This window comes from Caretta caretta, chromosome 3, assembly GCF_965140235.1.
Source record: "Caretta caretta isolate rCarCar2 chromosome 3, rCarCar1.hap1, whole genome shotgun sequence".
In the NCBI taxonomy this organism is placed as follows: domain Eukaryota; kingdom Metazoa; phylum Chordata; order Testudines; family Cheloniidae; genus Caretta; species Caretta caretta.
The window spans coordinates 159,301,934-159,325,349 of NC_134208.1; the positions used below are offsets into that span (position 1 = coordinate 159,301,934).

General features: G+C 40.7%; 1 protein-coding gene across 2 annotated transcripts in view; it reads right to left on the reverse strand.

Moving 5' to 3' along the window:
• EPHX1 (epoxide hydrolase 1) overlaps window positions 1–23,416 on the reverse strand; it is a 45,669-nt gene that overhangs the window by 21,208 nt on the left and 1,045 nt on the right. The window contains exons 2-3 of one of the 2 annotated variants that reach the window (XM_048843335.2): window positions 22,849–22,928; window positions 20,478–20,552 (exon numbers count right to left, since the gene is read on the reverse strand). The gene's annotated coding sequence lies outside the window, so the exon portion shown is untranslated. The remainder of the gene's footprint in view (window positions 1–20,477; window positions 20,553–22,848; window positions 22,929–23,416) is intronic. The other variant, XM_048843334.2, reaches the window with a different exon arrangement.

The window sequence follows — 23,416 nt, forward strand, 5'->3', positions numbered from 1 at the left end:
ACGAAAGCTCATGCTCAAATAAATTGGTTAGTCTCTAAGGTGCCACAAGTACTCCTTTTCTTTTTGCGAATACAGACTAACACGGCTGTTACTCTGAAACCTGTGAAAGTTCTGTTCACTACACAGGTCTTCCCCTATTGGTCAAAAGGGTAATGGTGTCAGTTAAATGTAGCTGTCATGGGAGGTACTGGTTATAAAGGGAGAAGTAATCTCTACGGTAGCAAAGACCAACCAAAAGGAGGGGTTTGCATTTCAAGACACAGACCTTAAGTTGCTCTCTATATTCAGTGTTCACCTCTCAGTCCTCTTGGAAGTACATATAAAACTCCCAATCACTGTGGTATATAAGAACAAAGAGGCCCCAATCCTGAACTTTGCTTGATTGAGATCGGGCAAAGTGACACAGAGCTGTTCTAACCTGCACTGGCTTGTAATGGCCTCCAATAAAACCATTATGTTAGTGACAGATTGCTAGAGCACAGCATATGCCCCCTGCCACCTCATGCTCCCTGTGCTGGGTGGTAGGAGCCAGAAGGAGATGGTATAGAGCCAACTAAACCAGCTTTACAGCCCTTGCAGATTCCCCAGTTTGCTACTCAGGCCAGTTCTTTAAAACTGCTTTGTGCTACTGGAGCAGTGCAAACCATCTTCGGCAAGGCTGAGAATCTGGGCCAGAATCTTTTCCTCTAACAGCTAGACAGTGCTTTCCCCAGAGATAAAAGTTAAAACCCCTTTACACTTGTTTTAGCTCTCTCTTGGTAAGGGAAGGATTCATTGCACTTATTTCTTCTTTAACTTTTCTGATGCTACATTAATGTTCTTGTATTTTTCAGAGATGTAAACAATAAACTGTTAGTGTTTTTAATCTTGAAGATCTCTTCATGTGGCATTGTTGGCATGTTGCCTTTGACATTACAACTTCAAAGCGAGCTAACATTATTTATTTTTTGTAGTGGCTCAATGCCAGATCTTAGAAAGAGATCTTTCCATTCATCCTCCAGTAATGTATTTACAGTCTGGAAATTAACTATTCCCCAGAATGAATGACCCTTCATGGATATTGTTTAAATAAATATCCTAGATGGTACCATCTTCTGAGCAGTCTAGCAAAAAATTATGTTTTTGTTTTGCTCCTTTCAAAAACACATTTTAAGACATATTCTTAATAGCTAAATAAAGTAACAAAGACAGTACTTTTTTTTTGTTTTTTTAAATTTTTATAAAAACTCATCCATTTGAAAATGGATATTGTCTGCTTAAAAATCCCATTTAAAAAAAACCATTTCCTTACAACACTTTAAATGATTAAAAGTGAATATTAAAATCTAGTTAGTTTTCACCATATTCTCACTTTGGTTTCCATTTCACTCCATTTGTACAGTAAAAATAGACTGAACAGTGTCATGGGAACATAGGAATTGCCATATGACATCAGATTACGTCTACTCTGATATCCTGTCTCCAACAGCAGCAAGCACCATAAGCACCCCCTTACCCACAGGGGGACTTTCCTCCTAACTCCCATCAGTTAGTGCCTTAAGCCTGGAAGAGTTTGTCTCTTACAATAAATATAAATGTAACTGTGGATGTTCTCATTATCCATACAAGTGTCTCATCCTTTTTTAAACCCTGTTAAGCTGTTGGCTTCAATGATGCCTAGTGGCAATTAGTTCCAAAGTTTTACTGTGCTTTGTGGGGGGGAGGGCGGAGTATTTCCTTTTAACGGTTTTAAGTTTGTTACCTTTAATTTCATTGAATGAACTCTTGTTCACATTCATTTTTGTTTATGGTCAGTTTCACATTTTGAATCTAGTGCACTAATCCAATACTGAAATATCTGCAGACGCTGCACAGGAATGTTTAAGTCACAATTAAAAAAACCCTCTATTTTTTAATATTCATACCAGGGGTTTCTTTTAACAACACTAGGCTTTGTAAAACTTTCAATAAAACAAATTCAGCATGCATATAGATCAAGGAAAGTTAAAGCACTACATTGTTAGGATCCATTTTCACAAGGGCCAGTCAAGAACAGGGCTCTACTGTCCTAGCTTACTGTACATACATAGAATAAGTGACAGTCCTTTCCCTAAAGAAATGAACATTTAAACAGACAAAGGACAGAGGAAAGGGATCAACCACACAAGTAGAGAGAATAATGTGATGGTTACAAACATCATATTAGTTCCACAACTTTTTTTTTTTTTTTTTTTGGTGCTTTTGTTTTGGTAGTGTTCCTACAAGTCATATCCGAACAATGAATTAGACACATTCTGCTCTACCCATCCTTATCCAATTCTTTCTTCATTCAGTGGGCATGGTGGGAAGCATTAATATTAAGCATTCATGATTAAGACAACCAAATGGTTTCTAGTGGCCCTTGCAGAGATCAGGAAGCAAAGGAAGTCTTGGTTTATAATATTAACTGAACCATTGTCTCACTGTGTTAGCCAAGGAGAAATCATTTCAATTCTTTGTGCTTCAATCAAGCGGGCTAGAAACTAAGCTGACAGCCAGATGTTGCATCTGAGCTGAACTTTCCTGGGTACATTACAAAACAAAATGGTCTTCTCCATATGCACCCTTGAAATAAGTCATTTTTCTTTATCTGATGAATCTCAGATTGTTAAAATAATTCTTAGAGTTAGATTAAGTTGGAGAAAGAAAGACAGAATGATGCATTGTACTTCCAATGCTTACTGCTGGGATCCTGTCCCACCAAGGTGCAGAGTTCTGAGAGCATAGTGAAATGTACCCTGCTGCACCTCAAACTGCCATAGACTTGGTCAAGCCTGGACTGAAATGGAGGTTCCTAAAGGTAACACTGCTATTCTTAGCAACAACCTGCCTTTGCAGAAAATTTACAACAGGATGGGTAAGTGACCAGCAGGACTTTAAAATTCATGTTAGTGAGTCTCAGAGCTAAAGCTCTCCCCCCCCCCAACAGAACGCCAATCTAAAAATATAAAGGATTACTTCACCCTACTTCGCCCAGATATTGCAGCACATATAATATGCAACACATATGGTTCTGAGAGGTGCTGTTCATCACATTCGCCCAAGAATGTAAACTACTATATGGATGGAGCTAAGACTAGCCTTAAGACAGAGCTCGCTACTTTCAATCAGATATCTGAGATTGATGACGACACTGATTTAATATGTTTTGTTGTCACTAGTTTTTATTTACCAGCAGACTGTGAGGTTACTGCAAGCACACATAGCATCATGACTCTGTTAAATGCAAGTTGCATTGATTGGTCTGTAACTGCTGTGCTGGAAAAATAATTCAATTTGGAAGTTATTTAAGTTTCAATGTATTTTCATGCTGTTATATAAACACTCCTTATGTTTTATTAATAACACACTTTCATTCAGTCCCGGTATTTACAACAAGCCCTTACAGTAGTACCTCTCCAGACAGATCGCTCTTTGCCAATATATCTAATGGGACAAAAATCTTATTACAGGGTTTAAAAACGTAAAGGGATACATCAGCTTGAACTTGCTCAACTAAATCGCTGGGAGTGCTTGACAATGTTCTGCAGCTATAACAAGTCAGGAGCAGGGCAGGTATCTTATTTTCCAGTGTGCTCTTCTGATGCTAAATTGTAATCTGCTGCCTGATTCAGAAGTGCTATTTTTTTGCTCCAGAAGGGGCCCCTATTTGACTGGAACTAGTTTTGTCACAATGTAGATCCTTGAAGGAACAAGCAGCAGAAAAGTAGGGGAATCATAGAACTGGGACTTCGAGAGGTCATCTAGACCAGTCCCCTATACTTATTGCAGGACTAAGAGCAATAAGTGCATTCCTGACAGGTATTTGTCTAACCTGTTGTGATAAATGAAAGGAGGGGAGGGGGGGAGTAGCTCCCTTTTATAGACACACAGCCAGCCAGTAGCTATAAAATCCCTCTTAGTAGCTGTTCTCTAATTGCTCTACCTTTAAAGGGTTAAAAAGTCTCATAGGTAAAAGGAAGTGAGTGGGCACCTGGCCAAGAGAGCCAGTGGGAAGGCTAGAACTTTTTAAAATTGAAACAAGACTCCCATTTTGTCTGTCTGTGGTTGTTTTTCAGGGAGAAGCGGACAGGACAGACCTATGCTGTAAGAGCTTGGGCTAGGTATGAAAAAATCATCAGTATCATACCTAGAAACTACTCATTTAAAAATCCCAGATATGTAAGTAGATCAGGAAATGTCTAGGAAGATGCGATTAGGTTTATTCCTTTTATTTCGTTGTGGCTGGTGGATTCCTCTGTGCTAATCCCAGGTGCTTTTTGTTTTACTTGTAACCTTTAAAGAAAGCTATTCTTGATGCTTAATCCTTGTAGTGCTTTTTTGCCTAAGTTCCCTGATGTATATTTTTATTAATTAATAAAATTTACCATATTTAAGAACATAATTGGATTTTTGTGTCTTAAGAGGTTTGTGCACATGTTGTTTAATTAGCTGGTGGCAACAGCTGATTTATTTTTTTCCTCTTTTCTCAGCTATTCTCCAGAAGGGAGCGGGGGTGAAAGGACTTGAGGGTACCCCACAGGAATTCCCAAGTGAGCCTTCCTGGTCTCTCAAAGGGGTTCTGCACTTGGGTGGTGGCAGCATCTACCAATCCAAGGTCAGAGAAAAGCTGTAACTTTGGGAGTTTAATACAAGCCTGGAGTGGCAAGTATTAATTTTTAGAATCCTTGCAGGCCCCCACCTTCTGCACTCGAAGTGCCAAAGTGGGGAAATCAGCCTTGACACCTGTTCTTAACAATCCCCAATGACGGAGATTCCACAACCTCTCTAGGCAATTTATTCCAGTGCTTAACCACCCTGACAGTTAGGAAGTTTTTCCTAATGTCCAACCTAAACCTCCCTTGCTGCAATTTAAGCCCATTGCTTCTTGTCCTATCCTCAGAGGTTAAGAAAAACAATTTTTCCTTTCTCCTCCTTGTAACAACCTTTTACATACTTGAAAACTATTATCATGTCCTCTATCAGTCTTCTCTTTTCCAAACTAAACAAACCCAATTTTTTCAATCTTCCTCACAGGTCATGTTTTTTAGACCTTTAATCATTTTTGTTGCTCTTCGCTGGACTCTCTCCAATTTGTCCACATCCTTTCTGAAATGTGGTGCCCAGAACTGGACACAATACTCCAGTTGAGGCCTAATCAGCGCGGAGTAGAGCAGAAGAAATCCTTCTCGTGTCTTGCTTACAACACTCCTGCTAATACATCCCAGAAAGATGTTTGCTTTTTTTGCAACAGAGTTACACTGTTGACCTATAGTTACCTTGTGGTCCACTATGACCCGCAGATCCCTTTCCGCAGTACTCCTTCCTAGGCAGTCATTTCCCATTTTGTATGTGTGCAACTGATTGTCCCTTCCTAAATGGAGTACTTTACAGTTGTCCTTATTGAATTTCATCCTATTTACTTCAGACCATTTCTCCAGTTTGTCCAGATCATTTTGAATTTTGAACCTATCCTCCAAAGCACTTGCAACCCATCCCAGCTTGGGATCGTCTATAAACTTTATAAGCTTATAAACTTTATAAGTCTCCATTCATCTGAAGAAGTGGGTTTTTTACTCACGAAAGCTTATGCCCAAATAAATCTGTTAGTCTTTAAGGTGCCACCAGACTCCTCGTTGTTTTTGTGGCTACAGACTAACATGGCTACCCCCTGATACTTTATAAGTGTACTCTGTATGCCATTATCTAAATCACTGATGAAGATACTGAATAGAACCAGACCCAGGACTGATCCCTATGGGACCCCACTTGTTATGCTCTTCCAGCATGACTCTGAACCACTGATAACTACTCTCTGGGAATGGTTTTCCAATACCTGGGTCTCAGGAATTCAGAGGACCACCCAGGAGAAAAAGTGGGGGGAAAAAAACAAACCACAAATCAGTGAGCAGGGTTGAGTTTAATACATTACTATTATCTGACAACCTTCTAATTATAAAAGCAACAAAATTACAGGTGTATTTTTCAGTCTTAAGTAAAAACCAAAACCAAAAAACAACAGCACATGTGATTTTAAAAGTTATTATTGATGTGTTCCAAATGCAGAGTTACAAATTCAAACATTTGTATCCAAACATTGGTTGGCATTGTGCATCTGTGCTTAAAACACTGTACTTGTGGTTGTGCCCTTGATTATACCTCTGCAACCCCACTGAATCCAATAAAAGTCTGTGGGGCTACATGGAGTCAGAGGGCAAAATCTGACCTATCATCTCTGCACATGTATAACAGTGATCCAGGGATCAAGATCAAGCCTTGTCTTTGAAATATGTATACATTTCTCTATTTTCAAACATTTCTATTTGGGACAACATACACACAGCAGCTACTGGAGTATTTCTGCAGTGCCAGAGTTCAGTCAAACAGTTTTTGGCACAATCCACCAGGGTGGAAAATTTATTTGGAATTTGTCATGACTCTACAGTAATCAGTTTTATACCCAACAACACGAGCTGGATCGAGTAGGATTTTAATTTCCATTATCCCACTAATAAACTTCTGACTGTAACCCCAAAAAGAGCAAACGCATACAGTTTCTCACACCCACATAGAAAAGCGCCTCTATGGAATTACTCTAGTAAAATAGTCTGGCACAAAATACTATTGACACCCCCTTTATTTAGCAAACAATACAGACAAAAGTTTCCTCTCAGTTACATTACTTTCGCAATCCCCACAGACTCCACGAAGGACAGAATCTGGCTCCACATATACACAGGAGTGCATGCACATACACACACCAGGGTTTTTAATCAGGAATAGGGGTTTCACGAGTCATCTCCAACAGTTTTACCCCTACTCTATTTCCCAGGAAAATTCACTATTGTATAACATTTTCCAGTAGATCATCCAGTATTCAATTATTAATTTCTTGTCTTTCACATGCTACTTTTATACAACTTTATAACAAATTGCTGTCGTATACTCTTCAGTGTAATCCAGTTATGGGTGCTTTTAATTAACACAGCTACCTTTGCAAAAAGAAAAGGAGTACTTGTGGCACCTTAGAGACTAACCAATTTATTTGAGCATGAGCTTTCGTGAGCTACAGCTGTAGCTCACGAAAGCTTACGCTCAAATAAATTGGTTAGTCTCTAAGGTGCCACAAGTACTCCTTTTCTTTTTGGGAATACAGACTAACACGGCTGTTACTCTGAAACAGCTACCTTTAACTCTAATTTCAACATTCCAGCCATATAAGTAAACAAGATGTATTATATGGTCTCAACTCAGGAATATAACTTTACACAATTATGTCAGCTTGGGTTCAGTACTGCAAATCCCCCATATGTGACCTCCACTGATGCTCCAGGGAGTTCCATGCAGAAGGCTTGCAGGATTGGGTCCTTTAATTGCTAAACGTACACATTCCCTGATCCTTACAAAATAGTACAGTTCAGTCAATACAATTCAGTACACAAAAATCAATGTGAAATAATTTTGCTAAGATGTAGCCTGTGAGTGCCGAGGGCTGACACTTTTGGACACCTAAACAGTAATAACTAAAAACAAAAGTTACAAGTAAACAAAAAAGAATGCAATATGCATGTAAAAATCAGCAACAAAACCCAACCAAGATTCACCTAGAAAACCCCATAAACCAAAAATAAACTCCCCAAAGAACTGTTTTAAAGTCAGAGTTTAAGGCCAGAAAGGACCACCACATCTTGATCCTTACTTTAACTGTTAGGTTTTAATATATGAAAAGAAATATTAATAATCCACACTGCCATAGCTCCTTCCATCAGAATCTCAAAGCACTTTACAAAGACTAACGAAGTTTGCCTCAACATCACTCTGAAGTACATTAATATCTGCCTGCTACAAGTAGGAAAACTGAGGCATAGAGCCCAACACTATTGCATGATATTAAAGTAAAATTCAGACTCAAGTCAATAAGCGATCCCAAAACATTAACAGAAAATCTGAGGGAAAAGCTGAAAATAGAATCCAGGTCTCCCAAACCCAGAGTCCTGTGTCTAATACGGGTCATATTCTTCCAGGATCTTATTCTTTCTCCCCTGTGTTGGTAGTATCAATTCCAAAGCTTCCCAATAGATTCTATGCAAATTGGTATTAGTTGTGATTGCGTGCATGTATGCGTCCTCTGTATACAGTGTGATATTCATTTGCTAATTCTTTATGATGATTCCAAGCAGATCAGAGAGTGAGAACGTATTTCTCATTCACTGAATCTATAAACCTCTTCTTAGCCCACCGCCATTAGCAAACTAAGTCAGTAAAACCTGCTCATCCATTAGTAATCATTTATATAGCAGAATATGTAGCAATGTACAGGGTGTTTTGCAGAATTAATAACTTTTCATGCCATGTGGAGTTATAATCTAAGATTAGCAGGGAGAAGACAAGACATAGGACAACAGTTCAGCAAAGGAAAGGTGTGGAGAAATTATTGGTGAGAATAAGGAAAGGATTACTGGAAGACATTGGTTTACTTTAAGGAAACATTTGCAGGAGGGTGAAGATGAGGATGTGCCTGGGGGATTTAAAGTAATGGGATAGTTCCAAGCAGAAAGGGACAGAGAGAATAACAGTGTAAAGCTGGGAGTAAAAAGCAGGAATGTTTGTTGAAAAAAAAAGAATTGTGCCATGAAGAAAGGGATAGAATCTCCCTATGAAGAGCTGATTCTCAGTGAAGAAGGGAATCTTTGATGATAACATCGGAGGGAACAGATGGTAATCGTCACTTTCTGTTAGACACTGCAGCACCAGAAGGATGTGCCAAAGTAAATATGTAACAGGCACATATCTCCTTGCTATTTCATCTTTTTGGTTAGCAACAACTGAAGCGCTTACGTTATGCTAGATTTAAAAGCTGCATTTATAAATGTCATATCAGTATCCACAACAACATCAGAGTAATTACCACTAAGAGATGAGAAGAAGTAGAGAGGAAACAGTGTTCTCAATTAGAGTTTATTTTGGCACGTCCTTATAGTAATGAACCGTTTGAGAGCAAGCTCTGTCTCACATCAGTTTCGTGGGATGTGTTCAGAACACAGATGCAATGGCAGCCTTGCTGCATAAAGAAAAATGAGAAGTCTCATTTAAGTTTCTTCACACCAAGTTCAAATGAAAAAAAAAATCAAGTCTGCTGCAGACTAGAACAAAATTAAGGAAAAATTACTTGTAGTTATAAGAGATAGAACAAATAAATCACACTATTATTTATGCAAACATCCCATTCACATACATCATGGTGCTTTTAATTAATTTATTCAGAGAAAAAGAATTCAGGAATTATTCAGTACAAGTATTCAGAAAGGGAAGTATCTTCAGTATTAATCATGAGCAGACAAAAGCTCTTCAGAAAGTGGCATGGGACTCTATTTTCCAAGTGACTTTTCTCTGGGGGCACTGACAGTAATTGGAACTCTATTTGCTGTGTTCTGAGTATGCAAGTTAAAGGAGATTGTCCTTGTTCTGGATTTCTCTGTGTGTTGTTAGAGAAAAGCTTTCTCACAAGCTCTCGGGGACACAAGCTACTTAGCCTCAACTGTAAGGATAAGGTTTTACTTTCTGTCTGCCTGACAATGGAATTCTAATGTCCATCTGTAACATAAGAAATCCCTAATGAAGTATGTGTATGAGATAATCCATTAATTTTGCCTACAACGAAACATTAAGTTTCCTCTACCCCACATTTCATTGTATTACCTTTTGAGCCAAAAACTGCACCTTACTGAACAATACCATTACCCTAAGGCAAAATTTCCTGAGAACTCTGGTTTTTAGAAGTTAATTAGACCAACCTTTCTTAAAGTATGTATACTTACCAACTGCAATTAACTATGATGTAATGACTGTTTGTGTTTTACTGTGGAGTTATAACTTGCTTCACAGTCCTTCTCACACTAAGTTTTTGTGGCTACAAAGCTACTTAAAAGGATAATTACATGTCTATGGGCTTTGCGAAAAGTAATTTCTTTATACATGTATAATAACAATGAAAAGATTATACTACAGCATATACTTTTAAGAAAGGATTATAATTAGAGGAAATTCTTGGATGATATCATATGCATGCATTCTAAATTCTAATTATGGCAAAAAACATTTTTTGCATCTAATATAGGTAAAGGTTATGTTGGATTTTGGCTATTTAGGAGGACTTAACTTTTCTACCTACACTTCCCTGACTATATGATATCTGTAGGGGATTTTGACTGCAGCACCATATCCTCCCCAAGCTAGAAGAAACTAATGAATTCAGAACAAATTGATTTAAAAAACCCACGGTTTAAACAAGTTGAGGTACACAAATTTACACTGATGAAATTTACTTGGGTAAAACATCTAGTCAAGATGTATGAGCCCAACGCTACAGCCAGAAACTTTAGAAAACTTTAGTAATACCTGCTCAGACTTAGATTTCATCTGTGTCCTAGGGGCTATTTACTCACAGACTGATTGTCAAAGGCACAAATGGCAGTTAGGCATCTAACTTCCATTGATTTTTGATATGTTAGGTGCCTAATTGCTCTTTGTGCCTTTGAAAATCTCCTCATTTAGCCTCTCTTCCTCAGTTTCCCCATCGGTAAATAATATACAACACTGGTCTTCTTTGACAGGTTTTGTGAGGGTTAGTCAATGTTCAGAGAATGCTTTGAAAATGAAGAGTATTGTTACTGTAGCCAAGTAAGGAGAAAATAAGGGCATGATTCTGATAGCACAGCCTTGCGAGACCAGGTTCAATCCCCAAGTATTTATATCTAAAGACGCAATTTAACTGTCAGACAAAGGTATTCTAGTATAGTAATAAACCAGGCAAGGCATTTATGATATATTTAAGATCTCCAAATTATCTCACATGAAGATGACTGTAAAACAATCAATGAGATTAAAATAGAAAGGTCTGGTTTACTCATACATTCACTGTACAAAATGTAAATATAGCAGAATTGCTACCTAAATGTAGTACTAAAGCAAATGGTTTTAATTACAAACCAAATGCAATTTCATAGGTTAAACAAAAATGCCCTTACAAAGCTTTCAGACTGTGTAAAAATAAGCTTTTTTTTGTTCCCTTATACCATTTGCTTTCTACTATTACCTTCCAAGACCTTTGTATCAGATCATGTACTGTGATAATGATTTTTATGTAAGTTGAAATTGCAGCATTATCTTGGCCCCTCAGGACTCTGGGGGAAAAAAAAAAAGTGTTCCATTACACTGGTCTGAAGCAGAGAAAACGTTATGCCTCAATGGTTTGCCTCAATGGTTTGCTCTGAAATTGGGAGGGCGTATCTAGTGGGATCCCGTAGGGGTCAGTCCTGGATCTGGTACTATTCAATAGTTACATTAGTGACTTGGATAATGGAGTAGAGAGTACGTTTATAAAATCTGCAGACGACACCAAGGGAGAGGTTGCAAGCACTTTGGAGAACAGGTTTAAAATTCAAAATGACCTTGACAAATTGGCGAATTGGTCTGAATTCAACAAGATAAAATTCATATAAGACAAGTGCAAAGTACTTCACTTAGGAAGGAAAAATCAAACAGAGTTACAAAATGGGGAAAAACTGCCTATGTGGTCTTTTTGCTTAAAAGGATCTGGGGATTATAGTGGACCACAAACAGAATATGCGTTGTCAATGTGATACAGTTGCAAAAAAGGCTCATATGATTCTGAGGTGTATTAACAGGAGTGTTGTATGTAAGACGCAGGAGGTAACTGTCCCGCTCTACTCAGCACTAGTGAGGCCCCAGTTGGAGCACTATGTCCAATTTTGGGCACCACAATTCAGGAAAGATGTGGAAAAATTGGAGAGTCCACAGGAGAGCAACAAAAATGATAAAAGGTTTAGAAAACCTGACCTATGAGGATAGGTTAAAAAAATTAGGCCTGTTTAGTCTTGAGAAAAGAAGAGTGAGGGGGGACCTGATAACAGTCTTCCAGTATGTTAAGGGCTGTTATAAAGAGGATTGGCGATCAGTTGCTCAACATGTCCACTGAAGATCGGACAAAAAGTAATGAGCTTCATCTGCAGCAAGGGAGATTTAGGATAGATATTAGGAAAAACTTCCTAATTATAAGAGTAGTTAAGCACTGGAATAGGCTTCCAAAGGAGGACATGCTGGTCTAGGTTTACATGGTCCTGCTTCAGCACAGAGAAGCTGGCTTGATGACTTTTTGAGGCCCCTTTCAGCCCTACATTTCTATGATTCTGTACCAGGGTAGTATCCCCACAACAAGCTTTGTGTGCATGATTCCTGCTAGCCAACTAATTTCTAAATTAAAAATTAAAAAAATCTAAATTGGAATATACTGCACTAATCCTGACCAATGTAGCAAAATACTTACCTTTATAACTTGAAATATGAATCCATATGGTCTATAAAGAAAAACGTTTCAGTATCATTTCTGTCTCACTATAGTTCTGATTATTTCATCTCTTCTTCCTAATATAATATTCCCAAAAACATGAAATATATACAAATATTATAAAAAGGCAGTATTGTGGGCCTCCCATGCTGTTTTTAAAACAACAGATATCTGTTCACCAGCTACATCAAGACTGGATCGTACATTTAGCAAGGGTGAATCTGTTCCAACTGGATCCAAGTCTCCATTACATTTACCTTTTAAAGCGTCAGAGTTCTGTACTAAGCTTGTCTGCACTTGAAAGCTGTTGCAGGTTTTGCGTATCTGCATTAAGTGATCCAGAACAATGGCTGCACAAGCAGTCGGTCAACACCACATTGTAATCCCCAACTAAGCACCCTTTGGGATCGCTGCATGCACACAGTGTTGCACTGTTTCAAAACAAGGAGTCAGCATTCTGGGCAGACAGCCCCTGGTACACTGCTTCCCCACTAAACTCTACGCATTCTGGGACTGTTTTTGCGGCACACAGTTAAATACTGGAATAAATTCCAAAGGGAGGTTATAGAATCCCCATCCTTGGAGATTTTTAAGAACAGGTTAGACAAACACCCATCAGATATGATCTATTATCTAGGTGTACTTGGTCTTGTCTCAGTATGCAGGGATGGAGTAGATGACCTCTTGAGGTCCATTCCAGACCCACATTTCTATGGTTCTATGACTGTGAGATAATTACCAAAAGGCACTTGAATTCTGGGACTTGGGATCAAAATAAATAATTCCCACGATTCCTCACATTTCATTCCATCATCCATCTTGTAACGAGCCAGCGCTATTTTTAAAGCACTGTCAGGTAGCATGGAGGAAACATTGCTGAGCATTGTGATCATCACAGTGATTAATTCAAACAAGATACTGCAAATATGCTTCATATTGTGCAATGATTTCAAAGACAAGTAGATACAGGCCCCTGAGGAAGATGGAATCAAGAAGATACTAGTGCTTAATCTTTTCCTGCAGTGGCTTCAGCGAGTTAGCCACCACTTTTGAGCTCAGCCAACTAGATTAATAGTTTCCAAGGCCAGAAGGGACCAATGTGACCATGTAGTCTGACCTCCTGTATAGCACAGGCCATAGAACTTCCCCAAAACAATTCCTACAGCTTTTAGAAAAACATCCAATCTTGATTTAAAAATTGTTAGTGATGGAGAATCTACCATGACCCTTGGTAATTTGTTCCAATGGTTAATTACTCTCACAGTTAAAATTTTGCACCTTATTTCCAGTACTAGCACTGACTGATGGAACATGATTGGAATGCAGACCTGGGACGTCCAGCATTGGAAGCAGAACTTCAGGATGTCAAAGGCCACCTTCCTAGAAATCTGCAGAACACACCTATCTGGAAGCTCATCAACACGATTGCTACCAGTCAGTAGCGGCTCATTTTGGTATTGTTAGATCACCTCTCAGGGTTGTTGTAATGGAGGTGTGTGCGGTTATCAAGAAGGTGCTGTTCCCTCTGGTCATAAAGCTAGGCAATACACAGGATGTTATTCACGGATTTACTATTTGAGCCCCTGAATTATATTGGAGCCATTGATGGTATCCCTGTGCCTCTCCTTTGCCCCCAACATCAAGCCTCAGGGTTCATCAACAGAAAGGCATATTTCTTCATGGTGCTGCAGGGCTGGCTGAACATTATGGGAGGTTCACCAATATGAATGTGGGGTGGTCTGCAAAGGTTCATGATGCTGGGATCTTTAGAAACTCTGGCTTGTTTTCTGCAATGAACTTTTGTTTCTGTGAACCACTCTGGACCCTGATGGTACTGGCATTCCTCCTATGATTACCCTCTGTCTCCCTGGATTACGAAGCCTCTTACTGGATACTTGGATTGGATAAAGGACCTGTTTAACTAAATCCCAAGTGGCTGCAGAATGATAGTGCAACATACATTTGGAAGACTGACGGGTAGATGGAGGTACCTAATGTCCAAGCTGAAAGCTGATGAGCAATATCTGCATCATCAGATATTGATAGATGCTTGCTGTGTTTTGCACAACCTACGCGAGATCAAAGGAGATAGCTTTGCTGAGGAATAGAAGGAGGTCATGAGCAGAATTCCTGAAGTTTCTGAACACCAGAAAGGCAGCATCTACCAAATGCTGCAACTGGTCAGGGACTCAGAGCCAGGGATGCATTATGTTCCTACTCTGAGGCCAAGACAAACTTGTGAACAATGTATATACCTTTGAGTAAGGCTTTTATCATGATGAGTACACGTGTCTTAACACTTATATCTACTGGTAGATGGAGTTTAGTACACTGCAGGTGGGGATTTTATTGAATCACATAAGGCTCTTATGAAATTTTCAAACAAAGAATGTCATGATATTTTCAATTAATGATTAATAAAAAAAATACATCAGGTTAAACATTGTGAATAGCAAAAGAAAAAAACTTTATTGAACAAACATAACATGATGCAAAGTTAAAAGTCCAGTGCAAAGCAATATGATCCAGTTCATCACAATAGCTGCCAAACCATACGAGTTCAACCAGGCCCCTTATTATTGACCCTGACATTATTAAATCACAGCTAGAGCTCCTTTCCCTTGTGGCAGCATCAGATCAGGTTCTCGAAGTGCCCCCTCTCCTTTGTTTGTTCTGATAGACACTTGCAGACATGTGCATTATGGAGACTGCTCTTAGATAGGCTGGGATTCGCACCTCTCCCAGAGGACAACGAAGTCCAGAACCTTGGACAATGAAGTCCAGGACCTCAGCCCAGACCAAACAGAAGCAAGAGGCATGGCTGCTAAATAATCATTTCCATGAGCTGGAACCATGAACAGCCACACATGGCTGCATGCCACCGTTTAAACAGGGAGGTGACAGTCACGTCAAGATGATTCCAGAACAGTAGAGGGCACACAGGTAAATAGATAAGCTGACCCAGGTAGCCAGCAAAGCAGCATGGGATACTAACAGGACTGCCAAATATAAAACAGTTGTTTCAGGATGGGAACACAGCCACACCTACTTTGTTCTGGGTAAACTCATCCTACACCTCAGTATACACACTTCCAAAGGGAGTGTATTAATATGGCTTAAAACATCAAATGATTTGCAACAAAAAATTGTGTGCGTGTGGACGCAAAGCACTTTATCACAAAATAGTTCAAGTTAACCCACAACAACTTAATTTAGACAAACTATTACACACTAAGAAAAAAATACAGTGATTTGCTTTTTGAATGTTCAGGAGCAGCATGGGACAGAAGCTGCCTTTACCAGTTCTACCCTACACCCGAAAATCCACTCCAAGGAAGGGAGTGGTGTTATTGAAAAGAGGCTTATAGTTTAAAGGGCTTGGTTTACATGTCTGTAGATGAATACTTCCTGACCCAGCATAAATACCTACACAACCGCCTCACACACAAATTATTCCTATTTTGGGCCTGAATAATGTTTGTTAGGGAAGGGAGGTATGCAAATCAAAATATGGCTGCATACATTAACACTGCCTTTGTAGCCAAACAGAGTATAATTCCAGAAAGTATCCCATGAAGAGTGATCTCGTTTCATAGGCTCAACTGCATGAAAGTATGGGAGGAAAGAATGGCCTATTTCACAACCACTAAACAAAACAACATCCCTGATTAGGATTATGTTTTAATTGGATGCCAACAGCAGCAGGGTCAAAATGAAAGCTGAGTTCCAATAAACTTAGCCAGACTTGAGGACTCTGTCTTATCCTTTTCAGTTTGTTCAGTTATGCGATAAAATATGGTCATTAGACCTTAAAAGATTTTCTTCCCTCACCCCGATATGCTTGCTCAGCAAGGGATATTTTGTTTGAATGGGTACCCATCACAGATTTCAGCATTGGCAAGTGGCCCATGAGACAAAAAGTTCAACATCATATCCCCATTTAGAGTCTATTTAAAAAAACAACCACTCTGCCATCCCCCACTTCAGAGACTATGTGTTGTGAAGCACCCTGCAAAGGATTCTAGCTTTTTTATTCTGTCTGAACCAAAAAATGTGGACAAAACTTTAGTGGATGCCAAATAACTGTTACAAATAAAACAAACAAGCAATAATAAAATGCTATCAGGAATACACATAGCTTGGGTGGAACATGCAATTAGGCAAGTGAGATCATACTTAGAAAGACTGCCTGGGAACTGTAGTTCCCATTCCATCTGCTTAGGGGAAACTTCCTGTTCCTGCTACCTGAGACCACACTAAGGCCTCATCTACACTACACAGTTTTGTCGACAAAAGTCTGCTTTCGTCAATAAAACAGTGGAGGTATACACACAACAATGCTCCTCCCACTGATTTAACTCTCCTGCTACGCAAACAAAATAAAAACCACTTTGACAAGAGGCATAGAGCTTTTTGCAGCAAAGTTAGATTGATGCAGTGTCAATGTACACACTGTGCTTGGTTATGTCACCATAAATGGCCTCCACGAGGTGTCCCACAATGCCCATCCTGACTGCTTTGGTCAGCCATTTGAACTTCCCTGCCCTGCACCCAGGTTCACAGGCCTCTGCCCTCTCCCTTTAAAGGACCAAAAATTTTTGAAATTGCACTTCTGGTTTGCTTGGCATGGACTGCTCACATGGCATCTTTCCAGCTGACCATGGTGGCTCCATGCACTAAACAATTTCCTGTGTGGAGTACATCGGAGTTGTTGGATCTGCTGGCTCTGTGGGGAGAAGAGGCTGTGCAGTTCCAGCTCCACTCCAGGCATAGGAATTTCGATATCTATGGTCGGATTTCTCGTGGCATGTTGGATAAGGGCTATCAATGGGACACACATCAATGCGGTGTGAAGATCAAGGAGCTGAGGCAGGCATACCAAGAGGCAAGGGAGTCAAACCAAAAGACCTGACATTTCTATAAGGAGCTGGATGCCATCCTCGGCGGTGACCCCACCTCCACGAGCCCCATGGATATTTCAAGCGGGGAGGCCTGGAGACAGGGGCCAGTGGACTGAACCCCAAGGATGAAGTAGTGAACAAGATGGGACAGGTGACAGGGTAGTCCAGTACCACGACGAGCCAGGACCTCTTCTCAACCCCGGAGCATTCAAGCCAGTCACAGCTCTCCACCTGTGGCGTGCATGATGCAGGGGAGGGGAGCTCTGGTTAGTGCTCATTTTGAGTTGATACTGCTTGGTTATACGAGGTAGAGCTGTCCTTTGCTTTGTTATATGCTAGAAGTGGGTTAAGAGATAGAAATGTACAAGATTAGCTGTGTTTGCCTCTGCTTCACTTTCCCTATGAAACTAAACAGTGGGGCCCTGTGGAAAAGTGTGTTAATGCACACCGAGATTTCACAGGAATCCTCCAGAGAGATCTCTAGGAAACTTTCATGGAGATACTCAACAATCCTCTGTGGAAGGTTTCTTGGCAGAGCTGCTTTGTTCCTTCCCCCGCTGTAGGAAACTTTCCCATGTCAATCAGCAATCACTGGTGCAAGGACCAAAGCAGCACATAGGAGAGCAGCAGAGGGACCCAGTCTGAAGTCGCATGTATGCAGGAAATGCATCTTTCACTTCTGAGGGTAAGCAAGTATTCAGATATCGGCTTCAATGACCCCCGTCTATGGAAAATGGTGGCAGTCACAATATTGTCCCTAGTCACTTGCAGTGATCCCCTTAAAAAACCACCTTGATCCTTTGCCTCATTTTGAACGCCCTCTTACACTCCACTTCCCTCACGCCCAAGCCAAACTCACCATGTTTAAGGCATTCGCTGAGCTATGTGCTTGCCAAGGGACAGTGAGAAAGAGGTATTTTACTATTATGATTCAATGCTGTGAGTTCACTATCATGCCTCTGTTTATTGTTTCTTTTGTTTCTGCAGATGTGGCCTTGAGAAGAACCCCCTAGACACTGGTGGAGTGCCTCTGCCAGATAAGGAAATGACCTTATGGGGGAGCAAATGTTTTGAGAGGTGCTCCAATCCTTTGACGCTGCAGAACAAGAACACAGGGCATGGAGAGACACAATCAATGAAAAATTAAAAACAGATAGCCAAGAGAGGAAGCAGGGTGAGGAGAGAATTTTAGAGGACCAGGAGTGGATGATAAAAGTGATGGAGAGCAAACAGAGATACTGAAGCCCCTAATCGTCCTGCAGGCAGAATATATGTGAGCTCACTCCCTCCTGCAGCCCATACAGAACTGCTAGCTATGTCCTCCCCAAACTCCACCCACACATTCCTTGCATCTTCCCAGATTGTCGTATTCCCCATTCACTCCACTTCTTTGGACAGGTTCCCCACTGATAGCTGGACTTAGGGCTTGGCTACACTTGCGAGTTAGAGCGCATTAAAGCAGCCCCGGGGACCCTAGCTCACTCCCCGTCCACACTGGCAAGGCACATAGAATGCTCTGACTCCATGGCTAGAGCGCTCCGGGTACTCCACCTCATCGAGAAGATTAACGCTTGTTGCGTAGTGGCTGAAACGCCCGGACATCAGTGTGAACGAGGTGTTGCCTTACTGCACTCTGATCAGCCTCTGGAAACGTCCCATAATCCCCTTAAGTCAAATGGCCACTCTTTTCATTGTTTTGAACTCGCTTAGGAATGCAGATATGCCCTCTGAAAGCTCTGTTTCTGACAGCCGGCTCTGAGACAAAGCAAGCCATTACTGTGGAATGCTGTGTGTGTGAGAGAAAGACGGGGAGGAGGGAGAGGTCTGCTGCTGTCTGAACTTACAAGACAGCACGCTGACATGCTTTCAGCCCCCCCAAAAACCCACTCTCTCTCCCCCCACATATACACAACACACTCCCTGTCACTCCACCCCACCCCATTTGAAAAGCACGTTGCAGTCAATTGCATGCTGGGATTGCTGCCCATAATGCATAGCTCCCAATGCCACTGCAAGTGCTGCAAATGTGGCCACACCAGTGTGCTTGAAGCTGTCAGTGTGGACAGGTTGCAGCGCTTTCTCTACTGCGCTCTGTGAAGACTGGTTTAACTCAACGCGCTCTACATCTGCAAGTGTAGCCATACCCTTAGACACAGCTATGAGAGCCTCCAACAAGAGAGTGCTCCTCTTACTGTTATGTCCCTATCAAGAAAGCGTTTTTTTGTGTATTGGTTATTGCTAATTAATAAAAATGTACTCTCTGAAAGAAAATAAATCTTTATCTCCTACACATGGTGGTTGCTGCTGGAATTCATACACAGTGGCAATTTGCACATTTGCAGACAACAAATCACGTTCAGGAAGCAATCATCAAAATTTTAATTCAAGGTGGCAAGTTAACAAAGCACTGCAAAATGCTTTATAGGAAAACACGTTACTGGTGCTCATTATCAGAATGGTGCCTCATAGCCCCCCTTGTGCCCTCTAATAGCCCTTCTTTCTGGCTGCTCAAAATCAGCCACCAAGCAATCCGCCTCCTCACTCCACCCCTGGGGAAACTTTTCACCCGTAGCCTCACAAATATTATGCAGTGCACACCAGGCTGCTACAACCATGGGAATATTTTTCTCATTGCGATCCTCCTGCCATAAAGGCAGCGCCAGCGAGCTTTTAATCTGCCAAACACACATTCAATGGTCATTCTGCACCTGCTCAGCCTATTGTTGAAGCGCTCCTTGCTGCTGTCCAGGTCTCCCATGTAAGGCTTCATCAGCTATGGCAGTAAGGGATATGCTGGGTCTTCCAAGATCACTTTAGGCATGTCAACATCCCTGTCAAGGTTCCTTCCCCACTCTGAACTCTAGGATACAGATGTGGGAACCTGCATGAAAAACCCCCTAAGCTTATTTTTACCAGTTTAGGTTAAACTTCCCCAAGGTACAAACTATTTTACCTTACTGCCCTTGGACTTTATTGCTGCCACCACCAAGCGTCTAACAAATATATAACAGGGAAAGAGCCCGCTTGGAAACGTCTTTCCCCCCAAAATCCTCCCAAGCCCTACACCCCCTTTCCTGGGGAAGGCTTGATAAAAATCCTCACCAATTTACATAGGCGAACACAGACCCAAACCCTTGGATCTTAAGAACAATGAAAAAGCAATCAGGTTCTTAAAAGAAGAATTTTAATTGAAGAAAAAATAAAAGAATCACCTCTGTAAAATCAGGATGGTAAATACCTTACAGGGTAAGCAGATGCAAAACACAGAGAATCCCTCTAGGCAAAACCTTAAGTTACAAAAAGACACAAAAACAGGAATATACATTCCATTCAGCACAGCTTATTTTCTCAGTCATTTAAACAAAACAGAATCTAACGCATATCTAACTAGATTACTTACTAAGTTCTAAGACTCCATTCCTTTTCTGTTCCCGGCAAAAGCATCACACAGATAGAGAGAACCTTTGTTTTCCCCGCCCTTCAACTTTGAAAGTATCTTGTCTCCTCATTGGTCATTTTGGTCAGGTGCCAGCGAGGTTATCCTAGCTTCTTAACCCTTTACAGATGAAAGGGTTTTTCCTCTGGCCAGGAGGGATTTTAAAAGTGTTTACCCTTCCCTTTATATTTATGATAATCCCCCATTGGAATCTTCTGGTCTGGAAAGAAAATTCCTGCTTGCAGCTTTCTGTATAGGCCAGTGTTCCTGAAGATGCATGCACCATGCACTATCCCTGACCACCCCACATTGATATCAGTGAAATGACTTTGGTGATCCACAAGCACCTGCAATACCATAGAGAAGTACCTCTTTCTACTTATGTTCTCTATCGCAAGATGGTCCAGGTCCAAAATTGGGATATGGTTATCATCTATCACCTTGCTGCAGTTAAGGAATCTCATTGCCACAAAGCCACCCACTATTTCACGTACATTTCACAGTCCTTCATAGAAGGATGCAATTAATGGCCTTGAACACTTGTGTGAACACAACCCCCACACTGGACTTTCCAACTTCAAACTGATTCGCAACTGACCAGAAGCAGTCTGGAATTACTAACTTCCACACACCTACTGCCATGCACTTCTCCACTGAGAGGGCAGCTCTCATTCTGGTGTCCTTGCGCAACAGGGCAGGGCGGGGAGAGCTCAGCACACAGTTCCAGGAAGGTGGCTATGCATTTCCAAAAGTTCTGCAGCCACTGCTCATCATCCCAAATCTGCTAACAATGTGATCCCACTACCCTGTGCTTGTTTCGTGAGCCCAAAAGCGATGGTCCACCATCTGCAATTACTCCATGAATGCCAAATTTAATCTGGAATTGTTTCTTTCCATGGCACACAGCAGGAAAGGCACCATGGATTCCTGTTCAAATTCGAAGCTCATTAAATACTGTATGATCCGCCACGGTGTGTTCATAACATTGATCACAAAACTAGAGAGCAGTGCAGGAGGATCCATGCTTTCAGGCAGAGATGGAGGGCACACAGTTTACAGGGGCTGTTAATAAACAGCGCAAAACATAGTCGGAAATCCATGGAATGATGGGACAGAAAAAACTGCGCTATGGGATGTTGAGCCCACACCCATGATGCACTGCAATCCACTCCCCATTCTCACAACTCCTAGCTGCAGAAGGTGGCAAGTTGCACAGTGGGATAGCTACCAACAATGCACTGCTCTCTCTGTCAGTGCTAGAGCACAAACTGTGGATGAGCTCTGCCAACACAATGAGTGTTGTGTCAACATGCACAAGCAATGTCATTATAGCAGGTTATGATCATTGGTGTAATTTATGTCGACTTAACTATGTAGCTTAGACATAGCCTCAAACAATCTCTACCTCAACCATTTACATTATCATCATCTTCACTGGCAATTGAAAAAAAGTGCACCCCTCCCCCCAAATGGCAAGCAGATCTTAAGGCCGCCTAGCTTGACTTAAACTGCACACCCTCTATTTTGACTCTTTTGCGGGGCGGGGGCGGGGGGGAGGAATGGAGATAGTGGGACTAGTGTAGTAGCAAAAGTTTAGCACTGTAGTGGGGGCTGGAGGTGGAACAACAAACCACCACATCTGGTCCTTCCCTCTCTATATAATTAATTTATAATTCAAATCAAGGCTGAAAACAATGCTTTTCCTTCATACCTAGGGTGAACTTTTCTGGGAGGTTCTTCATCCTAGGCTAAAGAGGATTAAATCACACATAACAAAAATGTTTTAAAATATTTTAGATTCCTATTCCTAGTGTTGGATGACTTGGGACTGTGGACCGCTAATAAAACTAATTCAGGGTAACCATTCTGCTAAAGTCATTACCAAGCTCTGATTTCTCTGTTCTCCTGTTTGGATCCAGAGCCCTTTTCTGCACAGAGACAGCAACAGAATCTTAAGACTCCACTCTCACTTACTAAAGGGCTAGTAAATAGTGAAGAAAAAAGTTAACCAAGCTTTTTGGGAGGCTCATATTCAAGTGGCAAACCTCCAGTAATACTAAGCAAGGCCCTTTTGTAACTTAATCTACACATAATACACAAAAGAAATAGGATTAATCTCAATTAAAATACTGTACTTTGCTACTTACTGCTCTCTCAGTGTGCTCAAGTAATTCTCATCAAGGGCTAGAAGAAACTGGATTCAGCTTGGATCTTTTTCTTTGTCACCCTCAAAACAAAAAACAGAACAGAAGAGAAAGTAAAAGAAAATCTGGAAAACCATTTGTTTTTCCATTGTGAGGAGGGTGGCTAGTGGTAGTGAAGTACCAAATCTTAAACCCTGGAAGTTTCCAATGAAGCTGCTCACACATGCATATATCTGAGAGCTAAAATTGGTCTTTAATACCCATGAATGGGAGTACGATTACAAGATGTCACTCTTAAAAAAAAAAGAAAAGAAAAAAGAAAATGTTTACAAAACTTGAGACTAACATAAACATCATCATCAGATCTTTCTCTAGATATCAGTCTTCAGTGGAAACAGTTTAACGCATTCCTCTGCGGTATTCACAACCAAAACACTGAATGTTGTGCTAAATGCATAAAAACATGGAAGTGCTGTTGACTAGAAAATAGAATAAACAAAAGTGAGAGCGATCCCTCTTTTTTCAGTGTCCAAACTGACAAAATAGGGAAGAAGTAAACTAAATGTTTAAA